Genomic DNA, 15,698 nt, shown 5'->3' on the forward strand with positions numbered 1-15,698 from the left:
GAAGGAAATGACACCCCCCAAATCCCTGGACCCCAGAGAGGCCCAAGGGACAGTCATGGAGGGCTTCCTGGAAGAGGTGATCAAACCAGACAGAAGCACGATGTAACAGAGAGAGTACAAACAAACTTGACACGCTTTCTCCTGGTGGGGCCAGAGCATCATGTGTCTCTGCTCTAATGGTCCTTACTCTCACCCCAGGCTGGCAAAATGGTGATGGGGGAGGGGAGGGACAGCCACTACACCACACATGCCACGCTGTGAAAGGTATCTAAACCAGATCCAGCTGGGCTGTCTGGGACGGCAATAGTCCTTGTCCTTCCCTGGCCCTCTGCCTGTGGGGTCAGTAGCTTTTTTAGACCTCAACAGTCAGGCTTCCCATGAGGGGCCCCTGGGAAGCAGAAGAAAGGGGAGCTAAAAAGGAGAAAGGAGGAGGGGGAGTGGGCTCAGGCCTCTGGGGAGAGTACTCAGCGAAGCTAAAGGGCCTGCCATCATGCTCTGACCCCCTTGGTAGTCTCCCATGAGAGCAGAGGAGAGAATTTCCCCACACTTGGCTGATGCTCCCTAAGCCCCAAGCTTGCAGCCGGGTTTCCTAAGTAACTGTCCCCAAGGAGTGAGTGCCAGCAGGTCACCTGTGTGCTTACTGCTATGAAGTCCATTGGCCTTCTCCAGGACCTATGCTTTGGGACTGAGATACAGTGTAGGTTCCAGAGTTGCCCAGATTCTGAGAACAGCGCTGGCCTAAGTAGTTCCCAGTCCTGGGGCCTGTCCCCACTGCCCACTGCCGAGGAGGGATAGAATGGGAGCCAGAGTCCTCCAGGGAAAAGTCACGGAGGGTGGCCGAGCCACTGCCTGGCCTTAGGAGGTCTGCCACTTACAGAGTAGCACCGAGGCAAGGAAAGGTAGGAAGATAGCAGGGTCTGGAGGCCCTGGGCCACCAGGGGGCAACATCACTGAGTGACCCCCTCTCATCAATCCACCACTCCCACTGTCTCTAGAGCTGTGATTATAAAGCAACCAGGAACCCTCACCTCTCGGTTCCCAGGCCACCTCCCTCTGAGAGAAAATGACAGACTAGTCCCAGGTCCCAGGGCAAACGGGAAGTGTCTGTCCCAGAAGCAGGACATTTGTCACCCGGGGTTCATGTCACACCCTCCGGGTTGTGGCAGTTCTGGGTACATGGGGTGCCCATGAGCAGACAGGGAAGATGGGGCTGCCCTGGGGTACGGTAGGAAGCTCTGGCTGGGCAGTTAGGATACCTAGCTTCTCAAAGCTTGTCTTGGGCCCTGTCATTTGTCTTGGTATCTGGGCAGCCGGTTACCCTCTCTGGATCTGGCCTTTCCCAGTGGTCTCATTGGGTCATTGTTGGGGTCCATTCTTCGCTGTTACAGTGGAGAGGATTGGGAAGGACTGGGAAATGTGCTTGGTCACAGGCAGGAACTGGGATGGAGGCTGGGCTGGAATCCGGGCTGCTGATTCCCCTCCCCAGGGCTCTCTTTCCCAGCCTGTTTGACTGTCCCAGACTCAGACCTTGAGTCTTCGGCCCAGGAGAAACCTTTCCATTTAGAAGAAAAGGCTTGGTTCTACAAGCTGTGTGCTCTGTTCTGGGCCTCCAGGACTCAGGATCCCGAGGGGCAGTGCCATTTTGTCCTGGAACAGTGGGGCTCAGAAATAGTCCCTTGAGTGAGGCAGTGAGATCATGAACTGGGATCCTGGCTCCTCCACATAGCAATTGCTTGACCTTGGGCAAGTTGTCCCACTTCTATGGAAGAAGAACGTCTAACAGATGCCCAAGCTCCAAAACCCCTTTTGCAAACCTTGGGGAGAGATTAATAATAGAAAGACTTTAACTTCGTTACAATCATCAAAGCAACAACAGTGAACAATGACAGCATCCCAGCCTGGCGGGAAGTGCGAGTCTACCATCACGGTTGTTGTTATTATTTTATATTCTTTCATAATTTTATATATTTTTATCTCTCATATCGCTTTTTATTTTTGGAGACTCTCCGGTAGCCCAATCTGACCTCAAACTCACTGTGTATCCAAGAACGATATTCCTGTCACATGTTGGAATTACAGGTCTGTGCTGCCCCACTTGGCTCTTTTTTTTTTTTTTTTTTTTTTGCTTTTGCCATTGGTGATGAGGAACCAACTTAGCTCTAGCTCTCCCAGACTTTGGCTCCTGGAGTTCTAGAACTGACCAGCAGGTGTCAGCATTTCACCATGGTTAATAGGCACAGCTCCTCTGCCTAGGCTGCCAGGTCTGGGTTGCTCAGCCAGTTCTTCCACAAAGGGAGCTAGCCGGCTTCTCCCATTCCCTCACCATTAGCTAATCAGACCTTCTTGTCCTGGACTATGGGATGCATACTGTTGGAAGGCAAACCCCCAGCCCGAGCAGGAGGGAAGGACTTGCCCCGTGTCCCACTAGGGCACGCCACAGCTGGCTCATAGAAAGCAGGTCGAGCAGAGGATGCCCCATCTCTGGGGGCTCTGCCATGGGGCCTGAGCAGGGGCTGTGGACTCACCAGGCTCCTCTCTGCAGCCCTCCGCACATCCTTGTTTTCCCATCACACCTTCACGCCATCTCCCAGGAGTGACCAAGGCGGTTTTGTCTTTCTGAGCATCGACTATCACGTTGAAAACGAGCCGCTGTTCAGCCACATAAACACGGGAGATAAAAAACAATCATTATCTGGTGGATGGTGCCAACTTCTAGTTCAGAATCCATCACTTTGCCAAAGCTGGGGCCCAGAGGAGGCTAAGGAAGAGAAGAGGGGAGTGTGAGCTGGCCCCTTTGGGCTGGGGAGATGGTAGAGGAGCTCAACTCTTCCCCAGGTGATGAGAATACTTCCAGGGTCCCTGAGATTCACCAGGGTGGACAGGGCTCTTGGGGCGGGAGGGAGGCAGAGAGGGAGGAGAGAAGAACTTCTACTGTGATCGCGGTTGTCAATAAATTAATATCAGTCAGACAGATCCCATTATTGACAGTGACCTCGCTGCTGCAGGGGGCAGATCCAGGAATGGGAGGCCTGGTTAGGGGTGCCTGTGCTCCAAGAACTCTGATGGCCTTGGGGGTGGGGGCCCTGTCACCAACTGCTAAGAGGTGTGGGCTGATGGGTTTATTTCCTAGGCCCGGGTGAGACACATAGACTGGGGTCTCACTGAGGGGACAGGATTGGGGGCAGACATGAGACCCATTCATAGTCAGAGCCTACCCCTCCATGCTGTCTGTAGCTGAGGTTCTGGATCGGCAGATTCAACCAAAGGCAGATTAAAAATGTTCTGGGGGGCGGGGGGGAATTGCACCTGTACGGAACACGGAGCCTTTTCCCCCTTGTCATTATTCTCTAAACAATACACTTATTTACATAGCATTTACATCGTATCAGATATAGGGAATTGGGAAGATATGAATGTGCAGGAGGATGTGCGTGGGTTAGATTCAAATTCCACAGCACTCTGCACAAGAAGCTGTGCATCTGTGGATCCTGGGGGCTGGTACTGTCATCAGCCCTTGTCAGACACCAAGGGGTGACTTTATTAGAGCCATGGCAAGAGGTAGGCACAGGCCTTGCAGGGGGACTGCAGGGTGGTGGGGACCTGAATCTAGCTTTCCCTGGAGGGGGGGGTGAGATGAAAGAGTGTGCCCATCACAAAGTTCAATCCAGGGTGTGGAAGGTGAGCTCTCTGAAGAGGGCACAGTCCTGAGGAGACTCACGGCAGGAAGCTTTGGAGGGACCAGTCAGGCCTGGCATGCAGCTGAATTCCCTGTGTGAGGAGGGAAGTGACCAGCCCATCAGGAATCAAGGCTCCATTACAACCAGGCACAGAGCTGGACTGAGAGCAAGTGCAGTGGCTGTCTCCACGGGAGGGGCTTCAAGAGGAGGATTCAGCACACACGGCGAGCGGAGGGCCTCAGGAGCCAGCACAGTTGTAGAGACATCATCCAGGAGCCCCACTGTGGAGGTGGATGGGCAAGCCGACAGGGAAGCTGACCCACGCTGAGCATGAAGCAGCTGGAGGCAGGGGACTGAGTAGCAAGTGGGGGAGCATGTCCCAGCTGCAGAGGAGCTGGTGAGGGGTGCTGTGCCTGGACTGCCAGGGGCTAAGGAGGATAAAATTCCAGAGATCACCCCTCACTTGTGCCTGCATGGGAAGGAGCATGTTGGGTCAATAGAACAAGATACTTTTTTTCTTTCTGATCTTCAGTTTTCTTGTCTGCAGAATGGGGCTATACTCGTTAGGCTAATGTGCCTAAGCATGAGGGTTAAGTCAAAGCAAGCACTGGTCCACCAAGTGCCTTAGTCTTTGTTGTCAGGGCTAGACAGGTGCTCATGAACGAATGAATGAGACAAGGGTGGCCCTGTCCCTCCCTTTCCTTGCCTGTGGTTTCTGCCCACTGCTTTTATGGTGATGGCTTAGAAACTGAACCTCCCCATGTAGGCAAAGGCCTGCTTGTCTCCTTCATGTTGCTTGGCTGTGCATGCTGTGGCCGGGCTGAGCCTGAGCCCTTCCTTTCCCCATGGGCATGTAGCCACAGGTCCCCTGAGCCTCATCTGACAGGGGAACAACCGTGGGAAGGACAGAGGCCAGGCTTCTTCCAGAGTGTAAGGCCAGCCACTACATGCACGGGTGGCCGGGGTAATTAATTTACACATTTTTATCCTGCTTAGACTAATAAGCTGCTTCATCCACCTTCCCTGAGCCTGAACCTTCTAGCTGAGCGTGTGTGACGTCATCTCCATTCTAGAGGAGGTCCATGCTCCCTGCTGGTGCCCTTGTCTCAGTCCAAGACTTGGGGCCCTGGGTTTGCATTTTCAAGACTGTTCATTCTTGCTGCCCAAAGCCTGCTGGTCCAGGAATACCACAGAGGCTATCAAAAGATGCCAATCAACCTTGGTGCAACTGGCTCGCTGGATCTGCAGAATGTGTACCCATGCATCTAAACAACTGGGGAAGAAAATTACTTGAAAAAAAAAAACGGCATCTATATTAAACATGTATAAGCACGTTTATCTTGTCATTAGTCCCCAGACAATACCATCTGACACCTATTCCCATAGCATTGACATCATCTGAGGTGTTGTAAGTCATCTAGGTGCTGTGTACAGTGGATAGGAGGCTGTGCATAGGTGGCGTGAAAGGACATGCTCTTTTAGACACAGGACTAGTTTATCCATGGAATTTGGTATCCGCTGCATCCTCGTACCAGACCATCTTGGGTTCTGAGGAACCTCTGTGCACCAACTCTAGGAAAAGTAAGGCCCGGGAGTCCATCCTTGCAGGCCCTGCTCACATCCCCTCTGAGCAGAAGCCGGCTTAGATATAAATAAGCAGAAACACGAGGCTGTCCTGTGCATAGTGACAGGGTCCCACCTCTGCACAAGGTTCCAAAGTGAACACAGTGGGGATGAACAGTGTGAGCTGGATCCAGCTGTTCTGCCGAGGAAGCGGGAAAGCAGAGTTACAATGGCTTGGCTGAGGAGAGTGACCCTAGACAGGCATGCAGGGCCACAGTTATCACCAGGATAGACCTGGAAACCACAAAGCAGGGCAGCAGTGGGACTTCCTCCTGAGGTCCTTTGCTGCGAATATATCATGTATTAAAGGTGCACTGGCTGATGGAAGGGAACTCCACATCAGCTGGAGATGCCATTAGTGTCGTGTGTGGATGTCGGGTGCCGCATTGCGCCTGGGGAAGGGGTGTGGGAGAGTAACCTTTCCTGAGCGTGGGCAGGGGGAGAAGTAAGGTCTAGGAGAACTGGTGGGGAGTGCAATGCCAGGAGGAGTCTGGGATCCTCCAGCTCACAGAGGAATCCAAGGAGGCGCTTGAGGTGTTTTGAAGGTAGCATAGGAGTTGGCTGAAGAGAGGAGTGGGCAGTGGGGAAATTTCCAGAGGCCTCAGTTCCATCAGTTTTCCCCTCAAGCCCACTCAGGGAGCACACGAGAAAAGTCACTCTAGCCCTGGTGTTGGTGTGACGACCGTGTCCTCCAGACCTGTCTGTGTGAGTGGACGCTTTGGGACTTAGTTCTACGCCAGCTGCTCTGCCACAGCAAGAAGGCTCCTCATTAGCCGGGGACAGCAGGGCCAGCTCCTTCAGGCTGCTTCCTTCTACTTATGGATTCCATTTGTACGCTCTGAACCCAAATCCTGCAGGATTTAATATCCACTCTGTAATCTACTGGCACCAATAGGCATTATCTAACTAAACCTTAAATTGGAAATGCTAGGCTTCCATTTTCCCCACGCCGTCGGGAGGAGCCGGGGCTCTGTTCGTCTGATGTAATTTACTCTTGCACTAATTAAAGTGCATCGCTCGGCCGTCCTCATCCTTGCAGGCGAGCGCGCGCACGCGTGCACACACACACACACACACAGAGCCCGCTCCCAGAGCTGGATGCGGGAGGCAAGGCGAGGACCTGGCCTGGTTCATCCAGGCTGGAGAGTGCTGCTGGCTGAGTTCCAGACTCCTTTTACTTTAGACCCACTTTGTTCCCTCAGAGATCAACAGGTCACTCATTCATTCGTTCATTCATTCATTCATTCATTCACTCATCCCCTTCCACATTTATTACGCACTCATAGTAGGCACAGAAGTGGAAGGTATTAAACCTATGGTCAGGCTCATCCTACCTGGCCTCCCTCCTCATTTGCCAGGATGGTTTTATTGGACACAAATTCCCAGGACACGTTATCTTGTCAAGGAGTCCTTGGGGAATAGGTAGTGTTGTCATAGATTGTTGTTCTCTACTTGACATGTTTCAGCAACTCTATTTTTTTTTTTTAGCATTAAACATTGTTATTTTGAGATAACTTACAGCTGTCAAACCACAGGGTCTTCATCGGAAACCGTGGAGATCCAGGGCGCCCTTCATTTCCGTTCCCCAAGATTAACATCTCGCAAAGCATCACAAGATCACGTTCAGGGTGTGGATGTTGATACAACTGAAACACAGGGCGACTTTCTCACCAAAGGTTCTTGCCAAAAAAGGATGACTTTTTCACTGGCCCGTTGGGTTAGTCAGCTTTTCATTGCTGTGGCAAAACCCCCAGAGAAACCCAGTGGAAAGGGAAAGGGGTATTTTGGCCCACGGCTTCGGCAGTTTTAGTCCCTGGTAGCTTGGAGAGGGATGGGGGTGCGGGGTGGCAGCACACTGTGTTTGTGTGTGGGGGTGGGGGGGTGAGCTGCTCATCTTATAACAGCTAGGAGGAAGGGGCAGGGTCAAATGACCTTCTTCCTGCCACAGGGCACCACCTCCCAAAGATCCCAGCCCTTCCCAACTGTGTTACTCGGTCAATCCCAAGATGGATTAACACACCTATGGGGTCAGCCCTCAGAATCCAGTCACCTCCCCAAGATTCTACTCTGACACTGCTGCTTGGGTACCAGGCCTTCAGTGCCTAAGATTTAGGGGATGTTCATGATCCAAACCAGGGGTTGCAGAGATGACGCAGAATGCTTTTGTTCTTCTGCAGACACCCTGAGTGTAGTTCTCAGCACCCATGTCAGATGGCTTACAACAGCCTGCAGCTCCAGTTCTGGGGGACTCTGGCGCCCTCTTCTGTCCACCTAGAGCACATGCACTCATGTGCATGTATCCTCCCTGCCAACCCATACATGCATGTAATTAAAAATTGGGATAAAAATGAGTATTTAAAAAAAAAATCCATGCCACAATGCCCCCTCTCCCCCCCCTTCTCTGGCCTGTAGCAACCATTCATCATCTGTTGTCTGTCTCTGTAATTTTGGGTTTTTCATGGATAGACTCAATAGTCTGTAAACTTTGGAGACCAACTTGAAAAACCCGTAGATCCTTATACCTTGGTGAGCAAGGCACGGGTCTCTAACCCATTTCACAGCAATGCAGGTAAAAGCCCAGTGACAAAGTTCCTTGAAAGAGGATGGATCCCAATGAGGGCCACCCTGACTGTCCTCCAAGCCCAGGCTCTCAGATGTGACACGGACTTGGTTTTTCCCAAAGCAAAGGGAACTCAGGCCTAAGCTGCTATCAGATTGCAGCCTAGGCCTGGCCTGCCCTGCTGCCCATTCAATTCTGGGAGTGTCAGTGTCTGCGTGCTCTTTGAGACTGAATTCTCAAGGACTGGAGAGGAGCCCCCATGTGGGCCCTTGCCGTGGTCCCCAGGGGTGATCTTGCAGAGATGAAAATGAGGCTGCTGGTATCTAAAGGGGGGTCTAGGGGCTTGGGGGGTCTCTCTTGCCTTGGGTATGTGTGGGAGGGAACTTAGGCATTGAACAACTCCTCACTGTTTCCTCTAAGACCAACCTGACCTCATAGACTGGGATGAGGGCTCGTATGTTCCTCAAAGCCACAGTGGGTTGGCTCCAAAGTGGTGTAACTAAAAAAGTTAAGCAAGCATAGTACCACGATGTGGCCAACATGAGCAAGTCCCAGTGAGTGACCTACCCTGCCCACCCCCTACCTCCTGCCCCCTTGCCCCATGCCCTCCCCACCCCTTGCATCAGCCATGAGCTCTACTACTTCAGGCTTCTGCCTTGTTCCTGGTAATTGGACTGGCAGCTGCCAGGTTTACAGAGCTACGTCATCACTAACCATAGTCTCATCTCCTGTTGAAGGCCGCCTTCATGTCTCTCGCTCTCTCTGCACACAGCGGGCGTCCTAGAGAGGTTATGGGAAGTAGCACTCCCCAGACTCAGCCCGGTTTCACAAGTGACTGCCTGTATGAGCAAGTGGGAGGAGAAAAGAATCCGCCATGCTCAACCTCCCAGCTACCTGGTGTCCTCTAGAAGGCTGACCAGGGCCAACGGGAGGAGGCAATGACAGGGGACAGACAGTCTTTGCCAACAGCCAAGAATTTCATGGTGACTGGAGGGGGTCCTACAGGAGAGCAGACAACTTGTGAGTAGTTGGGGGCTCCATCAGGGAAGGGGCTCACTTCTTCATTCGCCGTTCAACCATCCTGAGCAAGTTCTCTGTGGCTCGGGGTTCTTACCTGCAAAGCAGGAGTAATGGGGTTCCTCACCTGCCTCAGTGGAAGAGAGGTGCCAGAACTGGTACACAAATGAACTCACAGAAACTGTGAACACACAGGACCATCACCGGTTCAAACCAGACCAAGTCACAGCGCCAAGAAGGAGGACACAGCGCTACCCACTGAAAAGGGGGCCCTTTGCAGTTGAAGCCTCCTAGGAAAGGGAAAACTGGTTTGCTTCAGTGCAGTGACACTGGGCATATCAACAGCCCTCCAGGACAGGCCCTATGCCCAGGTGTTCTTGGCTAACACAAAATGGATTCCATGGTGTTTTTGTATGTGAACTTTTTGCTTCATTTTGGTATTTCTTTTGTCTTAATGGGTTTTTTTTTGGTCTTTTTTTGATTTTCATTTTGTTTTTGTTTTGTTTTTGAGAGAGCAGAAAGAACATGAAAGTGGGTGTGTATGGAGAATCTGGGAGGTGTTGGGGGAGGTGAAAATAAATTGTATAAAAAATAAAAAGAAAAGAAAGAAATGGCCCAGCACCAAGTACACACAGGAGCATTGTGTATGCTGCTTGCTATGTGTGATTCCATCTACTCTGTAGATGGGTCAGTCATAAACACCCCAGTGTTCAGCATCTCAAGGAAAATTTGAGCTCAAGTCATTCTAAGCAAGAACTGTGATTGTCCTCCTGAACCACAGGACTGGGCTCGGCTAGACATTCGAATCTGCACCAAGGGGCTTGCAATCCAAAAATGGGAGGAACACAGCTCGCTAGTAAATGGCAAATGCCCAATTATAATACGGACAAAAGCTCTGGATGTCTATCTTGCTAAGGAAGATACAAACAGCCAAAACATAACCAGAAAGCAAGTCTCGGGGATCTGCTACCTCGGTGCTGGCATTACAGGCATGAGCCACCATTCCTGGCATTTTAAATGTGGCTTCTGGATGTGTGAGAATCTGTTTTACTGTCAGCAAGCATTTTACTGACTGAGCCATCTCCCAGGCTGGAACTACACATTGTAAATGAGTGAACTGTGTGGCATTTAAATTCTATATCAAGAAAGCTAACAAAAGGAGACATAAAGCCGGATCAGAACTTGAGTGCAAGATGTGGAGGCTAGAGAGCGGTGGAGGCTGGGGAGCAGTGGAGGCTGGGGAGCAGTGGAGGCTGGGGAGCGGTAGAGGCTGGGGAGCAGTGGAGGCTGGGTAGTTGTGACTTTGTTCACAGGAATTTTTGGGTGGAGTTTAAATGGAACTTGGAACTGTCTTCTGGGAAGAGGTGCCTCTGAGTTCACCCAGGAAGAGTGGAGTTATGTGTTGAACCCAGATCTGTTGATAATACTCATAGTCTCCATCAGGAAGGTATCCCTCAGTGGTGGGGTGTTTGTTGCTGATGGGGTCCCCTCCACTGAGTACTTTCTTTTGTCAGTTGTAGTGGAGGGCAGCATCTGTTCCACCCACTGCCTCTCTGGAGAGGCTCTCATGCTCTTACGACCCTGCGCAGATGGCTATAAACGACCTTGAGGTCTCCTCAAGACTGACCACGTGTGTGTCAATGACATGAAGGCAGCGGCACTAAGTCTGGCCTTGGATGACTGCTGACCCTCTGACCTCAATCTTCCTACCAGGTGTCTGAGGGTGCCAGTCCTCTCCCCCACACGGCGGGTATAATGCACATGACAGTTGGCATGGTGGAGGAGGACACCTATCATCCCAGCACAGCAAAGGCAGGAGCTGCTGCGATGTGAGGCTAGCCTGGTCTACATGGGAAAATCCTGTCCCCCACAAAAGACTGATGCTAGAGTGCTTGACCATTGAGCACAAAGTTCTGTGTTCGATCCCAGCACTCCATAATCCAGGCATGGTGATGCATATCTATGATCCTAGAGCTTGAGAGGTAGAGACAAATCAAGGTCATCCTTGTCAATATACCGAGTTTGAAGTCAGTGCAAAATGACAGACAAGTACCAACTTTGTTGGCCTCTGAATGGGTGAGGGGCAGATTATCCCAATTAACAGACGAGGAAGCGAGGGGTCATTTGCACTGCACCTTCCCAGAGGAAGTGCTGTCAAGAGGGACCAGACCATGCCCAAATGTGTGTCACCAGGCTATCCCCACTGCAGTGGTAACACTGCAGAGCTGGATGCCTCCAAGAACACCATCAATGACCTATTTCACCCACAGGGCACACCTCTGTAAGCGGACAGATGTTACCAGCTCCTCCACGGAAGGGGTGGCAGGGTTCCCTCAGCCCCTCTCAGGCCCAGGAGTCTCTTAGATGTGATAAAAATGTGGTTCTTGGCAGGAGCAGATGAGGGGAACAGAGGAGGGTAGTAGGTGCGCAGGCCTGTGGGTGTGTAGGGCAGAGTCGGGGGGGCCTAGCCATCTCCCCACGGCGGGGGAGAGTCGAGGAGCCTGGCACTCTGCAGTGCTCCACAGTGCTCAGGAAGGAGGCCGCATATCAAGCGGAATCGCACAAGCACTCTTGATAAACAGCGGTAGCCCCGCTCCTGCCAGCTAACAGGATTAATCTAAATGCACACAGGCACAGCTGGGTGAAATCAAAACACAGGACCCGGGCGACATGACACTCCTTAGCAGTGGAACCCTCCTGGTCTTGAGCCTAAGCCTATCAGCCTGCCCTGTGTGTGCCAGCATGTGTTGAGTTTGGTTTCTGAGGGCTTCAGGGTGTCCATATGCATCAGGAGTTCAGGAGACACTGGGGAAGGGTCAAGGGACAAGGCTACGCCACAAGGAGGAAGTTGAACATATGGACAGTTATCGAATGGAAAAGGGTGATGTCTGAAGTTTGGGAGCCATAGACACTTGCTTTGGAGGTTAGGAGAGGCCTCCGAATGCTCCCATTACCACCCTATAACCGTGCCATCCCACCACCCTGCCACCCCACCGATGCCACCCTGCTACCCTGCCCCCTTGCTACCCTGCCATCCCTCTGTCCTGCCACCCTCTCCAATCCTGCCTGATAGGAAGATTCACCCTGGTAACTGGGACACGAAGGACAATCACATGGCACCTGGCACTTCCTCTGCAAAGGGAGGAAGGCATGCTTACACAGATGGCCACATTCTGTCCCATCTAGTCTTAGCCACCTGTAACCCCACTGCACTGCTGATGAAACCAAGGCAGAGTGGGACGTCCGTCGGATCATGTCCTCCACACAGGTCACGCTTCCTCCCAAATCACGTCTCTGGGGGAAGGTGCATCCCGGGTCAGCTCCAAGGCCAAGGCCAGAATGGAAATCCCCACTTCACAGGGTGCAAGCTCTGCCTCCAGCATCAGAGCAGGTCAGTCCCCACCTGGGGTGGAGTCCCCAGCACCCCACCCGCAAGGAAACTCCAGGTGATGGGGGGAGGTCCGAGAGGATTTGGGACAGGGAGGAGCAATCACTTCTGATCTGAGAATCAGGGTGGGGTGGTGTCGCTATATCCACCTCCTGCCTCTGGGGTGAAAGGCAAGCCATAGGGCGCCACACTCTTCCTGGAACCTATGGAATAATAAACTGATATTCTCTGTGCTGGATGCTTAGTCAATGTTTTGAACTCCTCCTTCTAATGTCCCCTAGCAGCTCTAGAAGTGGCTGTTGGCTGTCGCGTGAGGCCACTGTCCAGGGGAGCCAAGGCCACACTGCTGGAGACTTACTACAAACCCCAGTTCCCACCTGTCTGCCTTCCCAGGACCCATCCGATTCTCAGTTTTTTTGAGCAGGTAGGGAGACGAGAAAGGTGGGGTCTGGAAATACAGCTCCGTGTCAAGGTCTTATTCCCTCACTACCTGGTTCTGTGGCCCTGGGAGACCTTTCACCTCCCTCAACCTGCAATTCCTGGTTTATAAAACAAACTAGAGGAAAACGCTGCCTACCTACGCTGCTTTGTTGAGGGAATCAAATGAGAAAAATATATGTGCGCGTGGTCTCCATGCTGAGAGGCGTCACGGAGCATTAGCTATTCTACCACACCCCGGGGGCAGGCATGTTCCCCAGCTCCACGCAAGCTTTTCTATTAATACTGTTCAGAACGGTAATGACTTAGTAATGAGCCCATGGCAGCTCTTCACACCCCCGCGTGGGGAGGATTGGGGGACCCTGATGGTCCCTGCACTGAGACACCGCGAGGCTCTGTACGGGACCAAGGGAAGGAACACTGCTCCTCTCCGCTTTTTAAAAAAGTGTGTGTGTGTGTGTGTGTGTGTGTGCGCGCGCAATGCTCATTGGTGTTTTGTCTGCATGCGTGTCTGTATGAGTATGTTGAGTTCCTTGGAACTGGAGTTACAGACAGTTGTGAGCCGCCATGTGGGTGCCGGGAATCAAACCTGTGTCCTCTGGAAGAGCAGCCAGTATTCTTAACCACCGAGTCATCTTTCCAGTCCCCACTTTTTCTTTAGAAGAACAAAGAGCCGCTGAGATCCTGACCCTGCAGAGAGCATTCTGGGCTTGGAATCTGGGTCCCGAGGCTCCTGCAGCCACAAGGGTGAGGTACGGCAGACATTTCAAATTGGGCTCTCTTCGACTTCTGTTGTCCGGCTTCATCTGCCATCCTTCTTCTGCTTCTCTCGGGGCTTCGCTTATTCCACCAATGTCTTCTACCCCGGGCCCAAGACTGAGCTGAGCTGAATTTCAACTCCTTGCTTCTTGGGAAAGAGACATCCCACTGCCCTGCTTGTAGCCTGGAGAAACTGTGGGCCACTTACTCAGTGGCAGAATCAGCATTTGAGCTTAGGTCTATGACAAATCTATTATTTCCTTGATTGGTGTGTAATTGGCATGCCATTGGCAGCTAATTTTTGGTCAACCACAGCCGTAAGATCCAATGAAGCACTTTTTCAGGTAGACCTCCATGAAGATCCACTAGGATCTGAAAGGAGGGATTGCAGTGCGGTATAGGGGTGGGGGTGTAGCACCCCACATCCAGGAGGTGCTGTCAGATCCTCACTGGTCTCAACTGTCCCTTCCCATAGCAGTCACGTCCTGAGCCCATCCCTGCACTTCAGGATGCAGTTGCTTGGCAACTCATCTTGCCCCAGACCTCTGGTTTCTTCATTCTTGCAAGTAGTAACTTCCTGACTAAGTTAGGAGGATGGGTGACTCTATGCATACCATAATACTGAGCTGGTTTCTGCATGGTCATGAGAGACAAGTGTAAAAGTTCCAGTGATTTTGAGAGCTAGTTTTCAGCACAGCTACCACTAAAAACCAAATTATATAAACTACAATTAAACAAATTGTATTAAACACAAAGGCAATAAATACTCAGATCTCATTACTTCCTAATTATTTGACTACATTTTACTATTTTTCTATACTCTTGGGGTTATTTGTATGTACTGTGTCTGCCTGGTGGAACTTCTCTATAAGGGCACACAGTGATGCGTGGATTCCCAAGCCCACTTTCAGTAGCGTCTGCTCAGTGGCTCACAATTGGCCAGGGTGGGAACATTCACAACACAAAAGTGGCGAATGCTTTATTGTTTCATTATTCGTCAAGATTTGAATAAGCCATGGAGGAAAACATTAACGATGTACCCTAAACGTTCGCCATATCCATAGCCATTGCATCGTATGCAGCATGCACACACATGCACACACATGCAAGTGAGGGAATATTCTGGCAGGAAGTGAGGGCCATTACCTGAAACAGCAGAGAGGATGCTCAAATCCCTGATGCATGAGAGAAGGGCCAAAAAATATTTTTTGTTGTTTCGCTTTCTTTTCCACCATGTAATACAAATGAAAATATCGGCCGATGTTCAGTTGCAGTCATGGGCTGGTGACAGTGTCATTTGTTCTGGAGAAACCATCTAGAATGTTCTGTGGGAACCTGTTGCTTGCATGACCCTGCACAGTAAAGGGTGTTGCGTATTTGATTAGTGCTTGTAAAATATATGGTGCACATCTTTTATCCGGGTGAAATTACAATACACAGCCGAGGGTACCCGCAGGGGAGGCTAATTGCTTCTCCTTTCTGCCCCCTGGCACCACCTCTGTACTTGTGTGATGCCATCAGTTCTTAGTAGCTCTGCCAGCCTAGTGTGGTAAGATACACAGCGGTAAACCCAGCGCTCTGGAGGCTAAGGAAGACGAGGGAGTTTAAGGCCAGTTTAGACTACATAGCAAGAATCCTGTCTTTAAAAGCCAAACCAGGGAGCTGGAGAAATGGCTCAGTGTTTAAGAGTTCTTACTGCTCCGTAGAGCACCCAGGCTTGGTCCCAGCACCCTTATGGTGGCTCACAGCCACGTGTGAGCCTGATTCTGGAGGTTCAATATCTCTGACATCTGAGGACGCTTGCATATGTGTGGTGCACAACTTCACACAAACATATACATGTACACACAATATATTTTAATAAATAAGAGAAAGAGGAGGAGGCCAGGCAGAGACTGGGGGTCCCGGAAGCAGTCACCAAGCTGTTGATGTCTCCATCCTCCATCTGTGGCCCTGTCCATCTTAAGGGACCTCTGTGATGAATACAGTGGTCAGTGGCTGCCGTGTCTGTGGGAACTGTGTGCAGGCCAGGGACGAATGCAAGACCCAAACTCACCATCATTGCGTGTCAGTGTTTGAGCATCCTGACACTTTGGCCTATGAGTCAAGGGTCAGAGATGAGAAGGAGCTCTCCCCAACCTACATCTCTCTTCTCTCCACCTAGCTCCCAGCACAGACAAAGCTCAGGGAGAAACTTAGCCCAACCTATTGCCAAGACACCAGTCCTCTGCTGCCC

The sequence above is a fragment of the Alexandromys fortis genome, unplaced genomic scaffold (assembly GCF_014885135.2).
Source record: "Alexandromys fortis isolate MF-2015 unplaced genomic scaffold, M_Fortis_MF-2015_v1.1 scaffold_190, whole genome shotgun sequence".
NCBI classification, from domain to species: domain Eukaryota; kingdom Metazoa; phylum Chordata; class Mammalia; order Rodentia; family Cricetidae; genus Alexandromys; species Alexandromys fortis.